The 17,773-nt window shown below is 46.3% G+C and overlaps 1 protein-coding gene across 3 annotated transcripts in view; it reads left to right on the top strand.

Moving 5' to 3' along the window:
* MAGI3 (membrane associated guanylate kinase, WW and PDZ domain containing 3) overlaps nucleotides 1-17,773 on the top strand; it is a 341,658-nt gene that overhangs the window by 183,644 nt on the left and 140,241 nt on the right. The gene's annotated exons all lie outside the window — the stretch shown is intronic.

The following is a 17,773-nucleotide window of genomic DNA, read 5'->3' on the forward strand; positions in this document are numbered from 1 at the left end:
CATGACATATAAATGCATCATCATTGCCTTCAAGAGTCACCTTATTGTGACCGGATAAATGTAAAGAGCAATATGCAATCACCTACTGAGTAATGCCAAAGACATGCCCTGTTGGATGGAGCAATGGCCACCACTTCATTCATTGTCTATAAACCTGCTGTAGATAGGTGAGCTATCTCTGACCGTGTATAGAAGAGTAGCACGTTTGGCCAACTCTCCATTACAGAGGGTAATGTCCAGGCCCTGTTCTTGGAAAAGGTGCTAATTCCAGTTTTGGATAGCGATGACTTGCTGAGTGAGATATCTCCTGATGAACAGGCGAAACATGGGTTGTGCTCCCTGTCAGCTAACCTAATCAGGTCTACAGGTATCTACTTTACTACTGATTGACTTCCATTGTAATTATGGGATTTCCCAGCTTATTTTCCCACTTTGAGGGCAAGGTTTTGCTATGTGTTTTTTAGAGAGTAGATTCTATATTGTCTTGCGGGGTTTGTCTTATATTTACTATATTCTATCATGTATTAATAAGTTATTTATATTATGAGCTATGTTTTCTCATTTTTTTAAGCTACCTTGTTATGATATATATATATATATATATATATATATTATATATATCCATACATACTGCTTGTTTATTTTATAGTTTACGAACAGCCAGAATAGATATTTTTTAGGTAGTCTGCCTTGCTAACTTAGTAGAGACTCTGTTATTATCACTGGAGGTCCAAGCTCTGGCTCCATAATCCAGAGAATGAAGGTCTACAGGCCCGTGTCCCCCTTCAGTTTGTCCCTTACTGCAGTGTGGCACCACTGAGGCTAAAAGTACTGCTTTGAGTTTTTCACTTAGAGGTTCCAGGCCACCAGGGAAAAAAAATTGAAGATGTAGCACTGCAGCACCTAAATTCTTAGGTTCAGGAAGGTAAGACCAGCAGAGATCATAAAGTGATGACTTATGCTAGTGATAGGTCATCATTTACCAAAAATGGGAATAATGCTATTGATGCCTCCTTGAATCTTTATATTTACTTAATAGATGGTGGCCCGATTCTAACGTATCGGGTATTCTAGAGTATGTAGGTAGTATATAGCACAGGCTACGTACTATATTGCACAGTGACATAGTATATAACACAACCGACGTAGTATATAACATAGCTACGTAGTATACAACAGAGCTACGTAGTATGTAACACAGCCACGTAGTATATAACATAGCCACGTAGTATATTGTAGAGGCACGTAGTATATTGCATAGCTACGTAGTATATTGGACAGTCACGATGTATATAGCCCAGCTACATAGTATATAGCACAGAGATGTAGTATATAACAGAGCCCACATAGTATATAGCAATGTGGGCACTATATGCGTGGTTAAAAAAGACTTAAAATAAAAAATAAACATATACTCACCTTCCTTGCAGTCCTGGCGCCTGTGTGCAGTGCACGCGGCAGCTTCCGGTCCCAGGGTTGGTATGAGCGCAGGACCTGTGATGACGTTGCGGTCACATGACCGTGACGTCATGGCAGGTCCTTCTCGCATGGCATCCTTGGCACTGGAACCTGCCGCTTGCACTGCCGAGGACATCGCGCGACGTTGGAAGGTGAGAATAACCTTTTTTTTTTTATTATTATTATTATTTGTAACATTAGATCTTTTTACTATTGATGCTGCATATTGACCCTTAGACAATTATGCATTGACACATATTGCCTTCTTCAAACTTTGAGAAAATATAAACTGTGAAGATCTATTTAGTCTAATGACTACAAACGTTCAGCCTGAGGGCAGACATATTATTGGTGCAACCTGTGCCCCTGTACAAAGTGGACGTCCACTTCCAAATCAGATAGAATTGACTATTATGATAAACTATTGGACTGCAAAAGATCCATATGCTATTCTTGCACAGGGGTCTGTCTTCTGTCAGTGCTGCTGTTATTGTGAGAAACCTCTGGTGATGTTGAGCTTCATACGGATTGGCAATTTCAAAAATCTGTTCTGGCCACGTTATGGGCAGTTCAGTATAGGCTACTTTCACACTTGCGTTTTTTGCAATCCGTCGCAATCCGTCGTTTTGGGCAAAAAGCAGATACTGCAAATGTGCCCGCAGGATGCGTTTTTTGCCCATAGACTTGTATTAGCGACGGATCGCGACATATGGCCACACGTTGCGTCCGTCGTGCGACGGATCCATCGTGTTTTGGCGGACCGTCGTCACAAAAAAGTTCAATGTAACGTTTTTTTGTCCGTCACGTCCTCCATTTTCTACCGCACATGCGCGGCCGAAACTCCGCCCCCTCCTCCCCGGACTTCAGAATGGGCAGCGGATGCATTGAAAAACTGCATCCGCTGCCCACGTCGTGCAGAAATTTCACAACGTGCGTCGGTACGTCGGCCCGACGCATAGCGATGGACCCGTACCGACGCAAGTGTGAAAGTAGCCTAAGAAAAGAGGTTAATGAAACCAACTTGTGACATGCAGGATTAGGGGATGCCATTATGACCCAACGTGTGATAATCCAGGAAAAAGGGGGTAAATTCCAGCTACTTCAATATTCTAAACTTTATTTAAAAAGATTAAAAATGGATTCATGTCACAATCTAATGGCAGCGCGTTTCGAACTCACTCCGGCACAGAGAAAAAAACGCCAGAGTGTGTTCGAAACTCGTTGCCATTTGTTTGTGACGTGGAATCCGTTTTTAAGCTTTGGAAATAAAGTTTAAAATTTTTAAGTTGCTGAAACTTACCTACTTTTTTCCAAGGCTATGAACTGTGCATATGTGCGGCCATCACATGAACAGGATATACAGTGGCATTTAAATGTCTAGGCACCCCTACTCAAAATTACTGTTATTGTGAACGGTTAAGCAAGATGAAATGATCTCTAAAAAACCCATAGTTAAAGATGACACATTTCCTTTTGTATTTTAGGCAAAACAAATATTTATTTTCATCTTTTCCATTTTAAAATTCCAAAAAGGAAAATGGGCCAATGCAAAGGTATGGGCACCCTTTGAAATTTGTGTGCTCAGATAACCTTGACCAAGGTTTCAGACCTTAATAAGCCTCTTAGGGTTATGGCTTGTTCACTGTCATTGTTACGAAAAGCCAGATGATGCAAATTTCCCAATTTTATGAAAACCCAGCCTCCTCTAACCTTGTGCCAAAAAATAGCAGCCATGGGTTCTTCGAAGTATCTATCTAGCACTCTGAAAATAGAAGACGCCCACAAAGCAGGAGAAGATGGCAAAGCGTTTTCAAGTTGCCCTTTTCTCAGTTCGAAATGTAATTAAGAAATGGCAGTTAACAAGAACAGATGAGATCAAGATAAGATCTGGAAGATCAAGCAAAATTTCAGTGAGAGTTGCTCGTAGGATTTCTAGAGAGGCAAATCAGAACCCCTGCTTGACTGCAAAAAACCTTCAGAAAGATTTAGCAGACTCTGGAGTTTTGGTACATTGTTCTACTGTTCAGAGACACCTGTACAAATATGGCCTTCATGGAACAGTCATCAGAAGAAAATGTCTCTTGCTTCTTCACCATAAAATTCATCATCAGAAATATGCAAAAGAACATCTAAACAAGCCTAATGCATTTTAGCACAGGACCGATGAGTTTAAAATAGAACTCTTTGGCCACAATCATTAAAAGTACCGTATTTTTCGGACTATAGGACGCACCGGACTATAAGGCGCACCCAGGTTTTAGAGGTGGAAAATAGGGGAAAAAAATATTTGAAGCAAAAAAAGTGGTAAAATATTTAATAACATAAATAACATACTATTATATGTGGTGTTATTATATATAATAGTACGTTATTATGTTGGAAGCTGCGGGACCAGTGTGGTGTCTGTACAGTACTATATGAAGATGCTGGAGGGTGAGTATAAGAATGGGGGCACAGGGCTTATATTGAAAGCACCACTCCAGCACTGCAAAATAACACTGGAGTGCTGCTTTAAAATCCCATGGGAGAACTATAACTCCCAGCATGTCCTGCAGATCCTATGACATGCTGGGAGTTATAGTTCACCACAGGAGTGGCAGAGTGCTTTATTGTGTATTGTAAAGACTAACCTCTTAATTGTGGCAGCCTGCCAGCCACTGTGGTGAGGTAAAAGCATCCCATGACTGCACACAGAGCCCTCCCTCTTGTTGCCTCTCCACAGCACAGGTTATGAGGAAGCTGCAGATTCTAGTGGGGAGCCTGAAGGACCTGTGATGATGTCAAGAAGAGGGAGGGCTCTGAGCTGCCATGTGATGCTCCAGCCCGCCCACTCCTGACATCACACAGGTCCTGTTTGTGCACAACACTCGGCGTCCAAGCATGGCAGGCAGGTACGCAGTGATCTCCTCTCTCCTCTGGCCCCTGCTGCTGCCTCCTCCCCCGGACACACAGATCTCCCTAGCTGCTGCAGGAGTCAGCAGCTGAGGAAGCCATGTGTGTCGCTGCTTAAGTGCAGCATTCATTTGCTGCTCCCAGCTCACCGCTCAGCTGATCGGTGGGCGGGGAGCAGCTAATAAATATTCACTGCACTTAATCAGTGGGACCATGTGCTTTCCCCAGCAGCTGATTCCGGGCAACGGGGACATCCTGAAGTGGGATAACAGTGCGATCCCACTCACTGCTGCCCCCCTCCCCACATGCTATATCCGTACTATAAGACGCACCCACACTTTCCTCCCAAATTTGGAGGAAAAAAAGTGCGTCTTATAGTCCGAAAAATACGGTATATGTTGAGGAAAAAGGGCACAACATTTTAGGAAAAAACATCTCTCCAACCATTAAGCATGGGAGTGGATCAATCATGTTTTGTTGCAGCCACCGTCACAGGGAACATTTCACTGGTAGAGGGAAGAATGGAGTCAATTAAATTTCAATACATTTTTGATGCAAACGTAACGCCATCTGTAAAAAAAAAAAAAAAAAAAAAAAAAGCTGAAGTTGCAAAGAGAATGGCTTTTACAAATGGAACATTATCCTAAACACATCAAAATCCACAATAGACTTCCTCAAAAGTTGCAAGCTGAAGGTTTTACCATTGCCATCACAGTCCCATGATCTGAACATCATTGAAAATCTGTGGCTGTACCTCATAATAGCAGTGCATGCAAGGCCACCCAGGAATCTCAGAGAACTTTAAGAATTTTTCATGAACAATGGATGAAAATCCCTCAATCAGGAATTGAAAGACTCTTGGCTGGCTCCAAAAAGCATTTACAAGCTTTGATACTTTCAAAAGGAGGTGCTACTATGTACCATGCAGGGTGCCCAAACTTTTGCATCAGCCTATTTTCATTTTTATAATTTTTAAAATGTAAACGCTGGAAAAAAAAAAAAAAAAAAAAAAAAAAAAAAAATATATATATATATATATATATATATATATATATATATTTGCCTGAAATACAAAGGAACTGTGTCATCTTTAACTATAGGCCTTTAAGGCCCAAGATCCAGAATTAGCAGCGTTTTGGACGCAGTGTATGTTCGCTGCGTCTGTTGAACGCAGGTGAATCTGCATGTGTTCAGTGAACCATTTGGATTTACCTCATCTAATACATTCTACTCATGTAATTTCTCTTGCGGAGACTAGCGTCTCCGAAAGAGAAATAGACATGCTGCAGTCTGGAAACACGCGCCGCAAGTCAGTCTCCACGGATGATACGCAGGCGTCTGTCAACACATAATGGACATGGAATTTCTACATATCCCATCCACTATGCTGGAACATCTGGCCGCTGCAGGTTTGATGCTGCATAAATATGCAGGGTCAAACCCGCAGCAGTTCCTGATCGTGGCCACGTACCCTTAGAGATTATTTAATCTTCAACTTGCTTAACTGTTCACAATAACAATAATTAAGACCAGTGGTGCCCAAATGTTTACATCCACTGTATTATCTAAACCCTCCTATTTAATGAGAAATCAATATAGAATATTGTAAAACTTTTGCAAACAATTAATTTGCTTAATCCGTGGTACCTCTTTAAATAGTAGAGTTCACATGTACATTTCATGGCGAACATCGAAGTGAAGGTGCACAGGTAAACTAAGGAGTGGACATGTGCCGTGGGTTGAGTTGCCTCTTAAATAACAGCTGTCTGTACAGTGTAGGAAATTATGGGCATGTGGCCCCAGGGGGATAAATAATAGCTTGTATAGGACAAGGAACAATGGATCGGATTAGAGGCCCTGTGACCCATCTGCATCTCAAGCTGTAGCTCAAAGGTGATTGAAGAGGATTTAGAAGTAGCCAAGATGATGCTGAGAGGTCAGAAATGTAATTATGAGTCACATCCACTTTACCCATGAAGTAATCAGCCATGATGACCTGTTGCAAGTGAACAAGATAAAAGGGATACTCATTGTATATCCAGCCGGGGGAATGAATTAGACGGGAGAGGCAATAGCAATTGGATTTGCTCCTGTTAAGTGTAGTGTTTTTGTGTGGTTTTGTAATCCACAAAGGAGACTTTCAACAGAAGGGAGGGGAATCAGCGTAGACAACAGGGTTTGTTCTGGTAATGTTTAGAGCTATTTGTACGGGTAAACTAAAATCTTGTGTGGGCGTTTAGATAAGGTCAGAAGTTTGAGGGATTTGCTCTGCAATCATCGCTTTCCCATCCACCGCACTACTAATAGATTTGTTGAGAGCCACACAAGCCGGAGACGCTGGATGCATTATTTTTCTCCAATATTGCAGTGAACTGGAGAAAACAAACTGCGTGATCATTGCTATATTCCCAGAGTATTAGTGTGGCCTAGTTCAGATGTGCACTGTTGAGATTTGGAGTCATTTTTGCCTAGGTTAATCCGGTTATTGTAGAACGAACCTGAGCACTAAAAAAAAAAGGATTTAATATCTAAAAACTTGCACCCAATAATGTACGTTTTGGATATTTATTAAAACATAATTCCCCATATCAAAATCTGGTCTTATACTAACGTACATATATAATAAATATATATACGGTGTGTATATATATATATATATATATATATATATATATATATATATATATATATATATATATATATATATATATATATATATACTAGATGGCAGCCCGATTCTAAAGAATCGGGAGTCTAGAATCCATATATACTTTATTTATTCAAATGTAAGAATAATACAATTAATAAATAATAGTAAGAAAGAACAAAAAATGGCTGCACTCACCAGCTCTTGACAATTCTTGTTATTTAAGGTACAGTTACACAGGATCCACGAACATGCTTATGAGGGGAGTGATGAAAGACATCAGACAACAACTTTGCGTGTTGTGGCAAATGCCACAACAACGGTTCTTTGCTTAAGAACAATAATGTAAATAATAAATAATATGTATCAATAACTATGTATATTGGTATGTTCTTTCTTGGCACAAATTGCAGGAAGTAGTATTCTAGGCAATTATATATTAGATGGGCATTTCCTGAAGGAAATACATGGTGCTTGAACAGCGCTACCAGCTTTACAGCAGCACTTTTCACACACAGGACTGGGGGGCGCGCTTACTTTTGCACCCGGGGGCGCACTTACTTTTGCACCCGGGGGCGCACTTACTTTTGCACCCGGGGGCGCACTTACTTTTGCACCCGGGGGCGCACTTACTTTTGCACCCCGGGGCGCACTTACTTTTGCACCCCGGGGCGCACTTACTTTTGCACCCGGGGGCGCACTTACTTTTGGGGCCGCACTTACTTTTGGTGGGCGGGGCTCCTCGGCCTCCGATTTGGTTGGTGGGGACCCTCGGCCTCCGATTTGGTGGGCGGGGACCGGCCTCCGATTTGGTGGGCGGGGACCCTCGGCCTCCGATTTGGTGGGCGGGGACCCTCGACCTCCGATTTGGTGGGCGGGGACCCTCGGCCTCCGCTTTGGTGGGTGGGGCCCCTCGGCCTCCGATTTGGTGGGCGGGGTCCCTCTGCCTCCGATTTGGTGGGCGGGGACCCTCGGCCTCCGCTTTGGTTGGCGGGGCCCCACGGCCTCCGATTTGGTGGGCGGGGTCCCTCTGCCTCTGCTTTGGTGGGCAGGGCCGCTCGGCCTTCGATTTGGTGGGCGGGGCTCCTCGGCCTCCGATTTGGTTGGTGGGGCCCCTCGGCCTCCGATTTGGTGGGCGGGGCCCCTTATCCTCCGATTTGGTGGGCGGGGACCCTCGGCCTCCGATTTGGTGGGCGGGGACCCTCGGCCTCCGATTTGGTGGGCGGGGACCCTCGGCCTCCGATTTGGTGGGCGGGGACCCTCGGCCTCCGATTTGGTGGGCGGGGACCCTCGGCCTCCGATTTGGTGGGCGGGGACCCTCGGCCTCCGATTTGGTGGGTGGGGACCCTCGGCCTCTGATTTGGTGGGTGGGGCCCCTCGGCCTCCGATTTGGTGGGCGGGGTCCCTCTGCCTCCGATTTGGTGTGCAGGGACCCTCGGCCTCCGCTTTGGTGGGCGGGGCCCCTCGGCCTTCGATTTGGTGGGCGGGGCCCCTCGGCCTCCGATTTGGTTGGTGTGGACCCTCGGCCTCCGATTTGGTGGGCGGGGACCCTCGGCCTCCGATTTGGTGGGCGGGGACCCTCGGCCTCCGATTTGGTGAGAGGGGCCCATCGGCCTCCGATTTGGTGAGCGGGGCCCATCGGCCTCCGATGTGGTGGGCGGGGCCCCTCGGCCTCCGATTTGGTGGGCGGGGCCCCTCGGCCTCAGATTTGGTGGGCGGGGCCCCTCGGCCTCCGATTTGGTGGGCGGGGACCCTCGGCCTCCGATTTGGTGGGCGGGGACCCTCGGCCTCCGATGTGGTGGGCGGGGCCCCTCGGCCTCCGATGTGGTGGGCGGGGCCCCTCGGCCTCCGATGTGGTGGTCGGGGCCCCTCGGCCTCCGCTTTGGTGGGCGGGGCCGGGCCCCTCGGCCTCCGCTTTGGTGGGCGGGGCCGCTCGGCCTTCGATTTGTTGGGTGGGGCTCCTCGGCCTCCGATTTGGTTGGCGGGGCCCCTCGGCCTCCGATTTGGTTGGCGGGGCCCATTATCCTCTGATTTGGTCGGCGGGGACTCTCGGCCTCCGATTTGATGGGCGGGGACCCTCGGCCTCCGATTTGGTGGGCGGGGCCCCTCGGCCTCCGATTTGGTTGGCGGGGCCCCTCGGCCTCCGATTTGGTTGGCGGGGCCCCTCGGCCTCCGATTTGGTGGGCGGGGCCCCTCGGCCTCCGATTTGGTGGGCGGGGCCCCTCGGCCTCCGATTTGGTGGGCGGGGCCCCTCGGCCTCCGATTTGGTGGGCGGGGCCCCTCGGCCTCCGATTTGGTGGGCGGGGCCCCTCGGCCTCCGATTTGGTGGGCGGGGACCCTCGGCCTCCGATTTGGTGGGCGGGGACCCTCGGCCTCCGATTTGGTGGGCGGGGACCCTCGGCCTCCGATTTGGTGGGCGGGGACCCTCGGCCTCCGATTTGGTGGGCGGGGACCCTCGGCCTCCGATTTGGTGGGTGGGGACCCTCGGCCTCCGATTTGGTGGGCGGGGCCCCTCGGCCTCCGATTTGGTGGGCGGGGTCCCTCTGCCTCCGATTTGGTGTGCAGGGACCCTCGGCCTCCGCTTTGGTGGGCGGGGCCCCTCGGCCTTCGATTTGGTGGTCGGGGACCCTCGGCCTCCGCTTTGGTGGGCGGGGCCCCTCAGCCTCCGATTTGGTGGGCGGGGTCTCTCTGCCTCCGATTTGGTGTGCGGGGACCCTCGGCCTCCGCTTTCGTGGGCGGGGCCCCTCGGCCTCCGATTTGGTGGGCGGGGCCCCTCGGCCTCCGATGTGGTGGTCGGGGCCCCTCGGCCTCCGCTTTGGTGGGCGGGGCTGGGCCCCTCGGCCTCCGCTTTGGTGGGCGGGGCCGCTTGGCCTTCGATTTGGTGGGCGGGGCTCCTCGGCCTCCGATTTGGTTGGCGGGGCCCCTCGGTCTCCGATTTGGTTGGCGGGGCCCCTCGGCCTCCGATTTGGTGTGTGCTCTGCCTGGGGCCACTGTGCTCTGCCTGGGGCCCCATATGCTGCCTGGGGCCCCTGTGCTCTGCCTGGGGCCCCATATGCTGCCTGGGGCCCCTGTGCTCTGCCTGGGGCCCCTGTGCTCTGCCTGGGGCCCCTGTGCTCTGCCTGGGGCCCCATGTTCTGCCTGGGGCCCCTGTGCTCTGCCTGGGGCCACTGTGCTCTGCCTGGGGCCCCGTATGCTGCCTGGGGCCACTGTGCTCTGCCTGGGGCCCCATAAGCTGCCTGGGGCCCCTGTGCTCTGCCTGGGGCCCCATATGCTGCCTGGGGCCCCTGTGCTCTGCCTGGGACCACTGTGCTCTGCCTGGGGCCCCATATGCTGCCTGGGGCCCCTGTGCTCTGCCTGGGGCCACTGTGCTCTGCCTGGGGCCCCATATGCTGCCTGGGGCCACTGTGCTCTGCCTGGGGCCCCATATGCTGCCTGGGGCCCCTGTGCTCTGCCTGGGGCCCCATATGCTGCCTGGGGCCCCTGTGCTCTGCCTGGGGCCCCATGTTCTGCCTGGGGCCCCTGTGCTCTGCCTGGGGCCACTGTGCTCTGCCTGGGGCCCCGTATGCTGCCTGGGGCCTCTGTGCTCTGCCTGGGGCCACTGTGCTCTGCCTGGGGCCCCATAGGCTGCCTGGGGCCCCTGTGCTCTGCCTGGGACCACTGTGCTCTTCCTGGGGCCCCATATGCTGCCTGGGGCCCCTGTGCTCTGCCTGGGGCCCCATATGCTGCCTGGGCCCCCTGTGCTCTGCCTGGGTGTAGGACACTGGTGACGTCACTTATCTCCGGACATTAGCTCCGGACATTAGCTCCGGACATTAGCTCCGGACATTAGCTCCGGACATTAGCTCCGGACATTAGCTCCGGACATTAGCTCCGGACATTAGCTCCGGACATTAGCTCCGGACATTAGCTCCGGACATTAGCTCCGGACATTAGCTCAGGACATTAGCTCCGGACAAAGCCACGGAAGTTGGCACAAATTGCAGGAAGTAGTATTCTAGGCAATTATATATATTATATATATATATATATATATATATATATATATATATATATATATATATATATATATATATATATATATATATATATTATGTGTGTGTGTCAATATAAGTCCTTTGTTAGCCTTCCTCCTTTTTGCACATATCAACACCCTAATGATGTCCCTCGAGGCTCGATTTGCCTTCCTGGCGCGGGTTCAGTCACTGTTCTGTGTGTAGAGAGCGGCGGCTATAACCGCACCCCCGCCACTGACTGATAGCCGTCCGTAATGATGCGTGAGGTGTCGGTCCCTGCTGGGGGGCAGTTACAGTCTCCATTCTCGATATACAGAGCGGTGACTGAAACTGCATTGGCGCGCCACCCCAATGACTGAAGACCAAACGCAGCCAGGAGGAATAAAGTTAGCGGGGGGCTAAGTGTGGGAGCTGGGTAAGTTCAGAATGCTGTTAGCCTGCAGATTTACCCAATATTTGCAGGTTAATACTGTTTTTTTCACCTGACTACTTCCCTTTAAAGGGAATGTGCAATGCTTCTAATATTAATTGTATTATTTAGAGTTAAAGGGTTGTGCAAGATCCGAAAAATGTAAGCAAAACACTTCAGGAATTATGTCCTACCCTGCATTGGGGTCTTGCCAAATATTTCTAATTTTAAACATTGAAAGAAATGAAGTGTATGATTTTGTTTACTGGTTGATTTTAATTGCAGAAGAGACAAAATTACAGTATCCAAGGTTCCAAAATTAACCTCCTCCCGTCTCCTAAAACCTATGTGCATGTTTGCAGTTACCTAATTTCCACTGAGATAATGCTCTGTTCTTGGTGCCAAGTCTTGGATTGCATTCGCTTACTGCTCATTCTTATAGCAATACTACTATATTTCATGTTGTTGTTTGTTTTTTTTTTAATTGGAATTTTTTATTATGTTTGTAACTGCTGGAAGTTTAATATAACGAAGGACTGATGGGAAAATTTTATTTTTTTTTTCCCTGACAAACCACTTATAAGCTGCACGTTTTGGCATATATTGATATGTAAATAACATCTGGATTGGTTTGAATGTTCTTGTGCGCTACAGGAAAAAAGTGAAGTTATTTTTTATTATTGCATTTACATTCGATTTAGTAAAAGAAATGATAGTGTATATTTATATACAGTTTTTAATCCATTGGTTTCCTATGCATAATAAATACAGATGCCGTTTCACCAACGTTCCAATGCTGCCTCCGGTCTTCTCCTTTGCTTCCCTTTGTTTTCTGTGCATTTTATTTCTTTTTGTGTGTTCAAGGTAAAACAAAAAAAATGTAAAACGATTAAAACAGAAAACTCCTTTAATCACTTGTAAATTTTATTAAGAATCTTAAAGTAAAAGTACTTAATGGAAAGGGGTTTTTATGGCCTTTAAATATGTAGAAAATCAAAGGCTTATAATATGCCCTTGTGCCATTGTAATTCTGTAATCCCCTTTTCCAATCTTTGAAAACCCGTGTATAGTTGTACAGCTAAGAAATTTCCTTTGCCAATTTTCTGCTCAATTCCTTCTCTGGGTCAAAACTTCGAAATAAAGGACACGTTATTGGTGATTTTTTTACCTCAGTATTTGTAAGCCAAAACCAGGACTGAAACAAACCGAGGAAAAGTATAATAGAAACACGTCACCACTTCTGCATTTATCACCCACTCCTGGTTTTGGCTTACAAATACTGAGGTAAAAACTTGCCAAATAATCCACGTGTGCACATGGCCCTAGGATGACTTATGGCAACCTGACGTAGGATTTCAGAATACCTGTTCAGTATTAGTGATGAGCGAACGTGCTAGGATATGGTGGTACCGAGTGACTTCGGCGTGCTCAAAACATATGTTCGAATCCCTGCGGCTATATGTCTCGCGGCTGTTCGATAGCCGGAACACATGCACGGACTGTCTGTTTCTTAGGAGTCCCTGTATTTTTTGTGGCTGTGTAATAACCATGAGACATGCAGCCGAGGGGACTCAAACACATTTTTTGAGCACACCGAAGTCACTCGGTTAGCACCCGCATATGCTCTGATAACACATTATCCAAGCACGTTCCCTTATCACTATTCAGGATCCTCTAAGAAATTTGATGTCGTTAAGTTTTCTGGTACATAATGTTAAAGTGCATTTTATATTTAGAAAAGTGGTGACGTGTTCAAAACTTATTTTGCCTGCTCTGTGTACATTGCTAGCAGTATAATGTGTCCCAATCACATATACCCCTTTCAGTATAATGAGCCCCGCTCCGCAGAACAATCATATGCACCATCATAAGACCCGAGTAAAATAGTTACTCACTCTCCCTTCTATTAAATGCAAATACACCCCAGCAGTGTTATCCCTTCCAGCTCCAGAACATACATTTTGGTACCTTAGACAGATGAGGAACATGGAGCCCCTCCCAACCCTTCTGTCCCACAACACCCCCCAAAAGTTCTGATATCTGTCTCACAATGGTTTACAACCTTCTCTGACAATTATTCCTGAATCAGCTTGTGTACTGACTGTGATATTAAATCATCTAAACCTTTATATCAAAGAGCTCTGCTTCTCTCTCTGTTCTCGGATAGGAAAGAGGGAAAACCGAGCATAAGTAATAAAGCCAAACCGTGCCCAAAAGATACCTCGTATCGTCATCTTACATACTGTCATGCACACAAATGCAGGGGGTTTCCAATTTCAGGCAATCCCTGTCCTAAAACAAACTGTGCTCAACTCCACCCTACCTGGGTCCAGTGCTGAGCTCCCGACGTCTGTTATTGTCTGCAGCGCTGACATCACGTAGACCATCCTGCAGCCAATCAGTGAACTTGGTGGTTCTCCTTGAATTGACGCCACTGGACACTCGGAGGCATCGATTGGCTACAGTGCTGTTGACGTGACTTAAGCGCTGCTGACAATAACAGACACTGGGAGCACCTGTGGAGACTCGGTGTTGGACCCTGGAAGGGGGGGGTGAAGCTAGGTTTTGCTTTGTTTTGTAAACCAAGCTACAGCCGGTGAAGAGGAGTTTTGTTAACCATTACAAAGTATCATAACTACAATGTTATCATTTTGTTTTACCCTCTGAGAACATTCAGTCTCGTTTCAACCGGCTAAGGTTATGTGCCCACGATCAGGAACAGCAGCTGAACTGTGCCGCATCCAAAACGCTGCGTTCTAGGATGCAAGCACAGTGGATAGGATTTATTGAAATCCCATGCCCACTGCTTCTATGTGACGCGGTGCAGGTTTACGAGCCACAGCATGTCATTTATTTGCTAGTTTCTGCAACATAGTCCCACCCATAGCCATTCATTACATGCAGTAAATCCGCATGGTTCAGTGAACACATACAGATTTACCTGCATGATTAGAAAACAGCGAAAATACGCTGCGTCCAAAAACGCCAAATCCTGATCATGGGAACAAAGCCAAACTCTGTGCCAAACCCTTTTTTTTTTTTTGTCTCCTGCTATTAGCGGCCTGCGCAGGTACTGAGACCGTTTGTCAGCAGCAATCCACGTCACATACAAAACCATCCTATTACTCACTGCAGTCTTTCTGCCTGCGATGCCACTACTAGCACTCACAAGTTATTCTTAGAGCGCGGCTCACCGATCACTTCTCTGCCGGGGTCCAGTCTTGGAACTGTGGTGACCACTCTTCCACCTGCTCTGTCGCTGTGTCAGTCAGGCACGGAGAGTAATGGTGTCCCCCACTAGCCTGTCCTGCTGACAGTGTGAGCGAGGCTTATACTCAGCTTGCATGCACATAGATTGTCAGGAGACAAAATGCAGCAAAGCATCAAACTGCCCAAGAGAGTCTGCAGGGGCTGGCCAGGGGACAAAGGCCCCTCTGCCACCCAGCCTGCACCTGTGACCCCTCCACACCCAGTTACTTATAATTGTATGTCCTCCCCCAATTCATTATATTTATATACTCCCCATGTCGTGTCCACTCCCCATCCCCAATTCATTATATTTATATACTCGCCATGTCATGTCCTCTCACCCACCCCATCCGCAATTACGGTAATTATATTTATATGCTCCCCATGTCATGTCCTCTTGCTCAACTCCCATCCCCAATTCATTATAATGTAATTTATGCTTCGACTATTGGTGGCAGGGGAGCTACAGTAACACTCTGTGGTCAATAAGCACCACCAACGGTGGCGAAAAAAATATGAGGGCAATCTAGTCTTGAGACCTAACTAGAAGCCCACTTTGCCCTAATTATAATTTGCCCCAGATCAGGATTTCCAGATACTCTTTTATTGGAATACATTTTGATTGATGTATCAAACTGAGGGCAGCAGAAAGCAGCTTCTTCCCAAATGTGCCATAGCAAACCATTACCATGTTATATAAATTTACTGAGCATATCCAGTTTATCCACTGATGAAACTCAAAATGGGCTATTAAAAGAATAATCTGGGCAAAACTGATGCAATGTTATTCAATGTGCAGGACTGTAGGTGCTGGACCTGTAGGTGGTGGTGCTGGACCTGTAGGTGGCGGTGCTGTACTGGAGGTGGCGGTGAAGGGGGCAGGACTTCCCTCCTCAGTGCTCTATGAATCTCCTTTAGGCCCTGCAGTAGGCGTAACATGAATCCATTTTACTTTTTATTTTGTTTTGTTTGTTTTTTTATTATTAGGAGAAGTGACCACAACATGCGATTATATTTTTATAGCTACAAACCCTATGGAAGCCCTTATATCTGTACATTGAGTGCAGATTGAGTTTAGTTTTTTCCAAACTTACTTCAATCTACACTGTTAAAAAATTCAATTAGGGAAATTGGCAAAAGTTGTGGTAGTTGTTTTTTTCACTACTTCTGGAAACTTTTAATTACATGGCTCACACTTGCTAAATAGTCTTTTCTGTGACGTGAATTGTTGTTCAATTCTGACATTCATTAAAGGCTGAGAAGATTGGCTCATTGTATTATATTATTTAAGATTTGCCTGGGTAGAAGGGTCCTTAAGGATAACAGACATTTTTATGTTGCATTCTATACCAAGGAAAGTGCAGGAATGAAGAAGCTTGGATTCAAGGATCAGTTCTACAGAAAGCTTTCGCACATCCTTTGTAACGTACTACTCCCATTATCTTTCATTCTTTTATTGTTTGCGTTGGGTATTCAAGCGATTACAGTATAGCTTTTTGATCATGTAAAGCACTGTTCTTTTGCTCAGAAAGCTTGGCATCATCCACCTACCTAGCAAAATCCTAAGCTAAAAGGAAATTTATCTGGGGGAAAAACTATACAATTTTACTAGATGTATGTTACTAGAACACATTACTCTTGGTTAGGAAACCAGAAAAATGGTCATGTGTAAGGATTTGACCAACTTTAACAAGAACCGATTTGTGATGGCTTAGTGACTTGAGTCAGAGAATCGCTAAAACGAAATGTCTTGTGGGGTGTTACTGGTATGAAGTGGTTGATACCATAAGTTGTCCAAGGATGGACAACCAGTGAATCATACATGGATGTTGAAGGCTCAGTGATGAACGTGAGTAGCACATGTTACATGTTATCACATCTGCTGCTTGTAAGAAGTTGGACTCTGTTAGGAAATATCGGTGACATAATAGGTAAAACGTGATTGTAGTGTTGAGGGAGGATCTGAAGTGACCCTTCATGGTTGGCTCAGTGATTTTCAAATTGATCCACAGGACATTGCCAGCATCTGAAAATGACCAGACAGAGACGTATGTCTCTGTTTGGGGGATCGAGCAAATCTCTGACCCCCGTTTATTGTGTCACACTTTTCATAATCTTAGACGTTGCACTTCAACCAATCAACATAAGAACACGCTCACAGTTCTTAACCTATTAGAATGCTGGAACAGCCTGTACATCAAGGTCCCGTAGAACAATACACCCTCAGTGCCATATCTTGTTCAGGCTAGAATAATCAAGGTCTCATAACAGCTATAAACTTTAACCTAGTAACAAAATTTATCTCAAAACAGCAAGATGGAGTCGAAAAGCACAAAATGAAGCCTACTTTAATTTTCCTTAGTTTAACCCTTCACAGTAGTGTATGGTCCAGACATTCTTTTAATAAATACTTTTATTCATTTAAAGTTGTATGAACCGGTTACCAGCCAGTATCTGTAAATGTTTAGATGCGGTAAAGTATCACTATGTGCATGGAGTGTGTGGTGGGAAATTATAGAAATTACCAGATTGTGAGGGAAAATGTATGAAAGGAGAACTGAGAACATTTAGATTAGTGAGGTGATGTGATAGGCCTCCATAAAGAGAGATGTTTTAGGGGTTCACATAAAACTGTAGACAATTAAAAATATTTGAATTGTCTGTGCTAGTATATTCCAGAAAATACAGCATGAGAAAAGCCTTTGAAACTGTAATGGGAGGCTCAAATATAGAGGATGTTAGTCTTAGATCATTAGCAGAACGGAGAGTAGAGTTGAGTCGAGGGAGGGCATTTGTTTGTGTGAGAGGTTTATTTTGTATTCTTTAGTGGATGGGCAACTAGTGCAATGATTGGCACAGGATAGAGGCATCCGTGTAGCGGCTGGACAGAAATAGGAGTCTGGTTGCTGCGTTCGGAATAGATTGGAGAGGAGAGAGATTAATGAGAGAAATACGGATAAGCAGTGAGTTGCAGTAATGAATAAGAGAATAAATCAGTGACTGTGTTTTTGCAGTTTCAAAGGTAAGAAAAGTGTAGATACTAAAGATTTGTTTAAGATTAAGTTAAGGCTCATGTGACCTGAACAAGGGAGTAATTGAATATAT

Source organism: Ranitomeya variabilis, chromosome 3 (genome assembly GCF_051348905.1).
Source record: "Ranitomeya variabilis isolate aRanVar5 chromosome 3, aRanVar5.hap1, whole genome shotgun sequence".
Classification (NCBI taxonomy): domain Eukaryota; kingdom Metazoa; phylum Chordata; class Amphibia; order Anura; family Dendrobatidae; genus Ranitomeya; species Ranitomeya variabilis.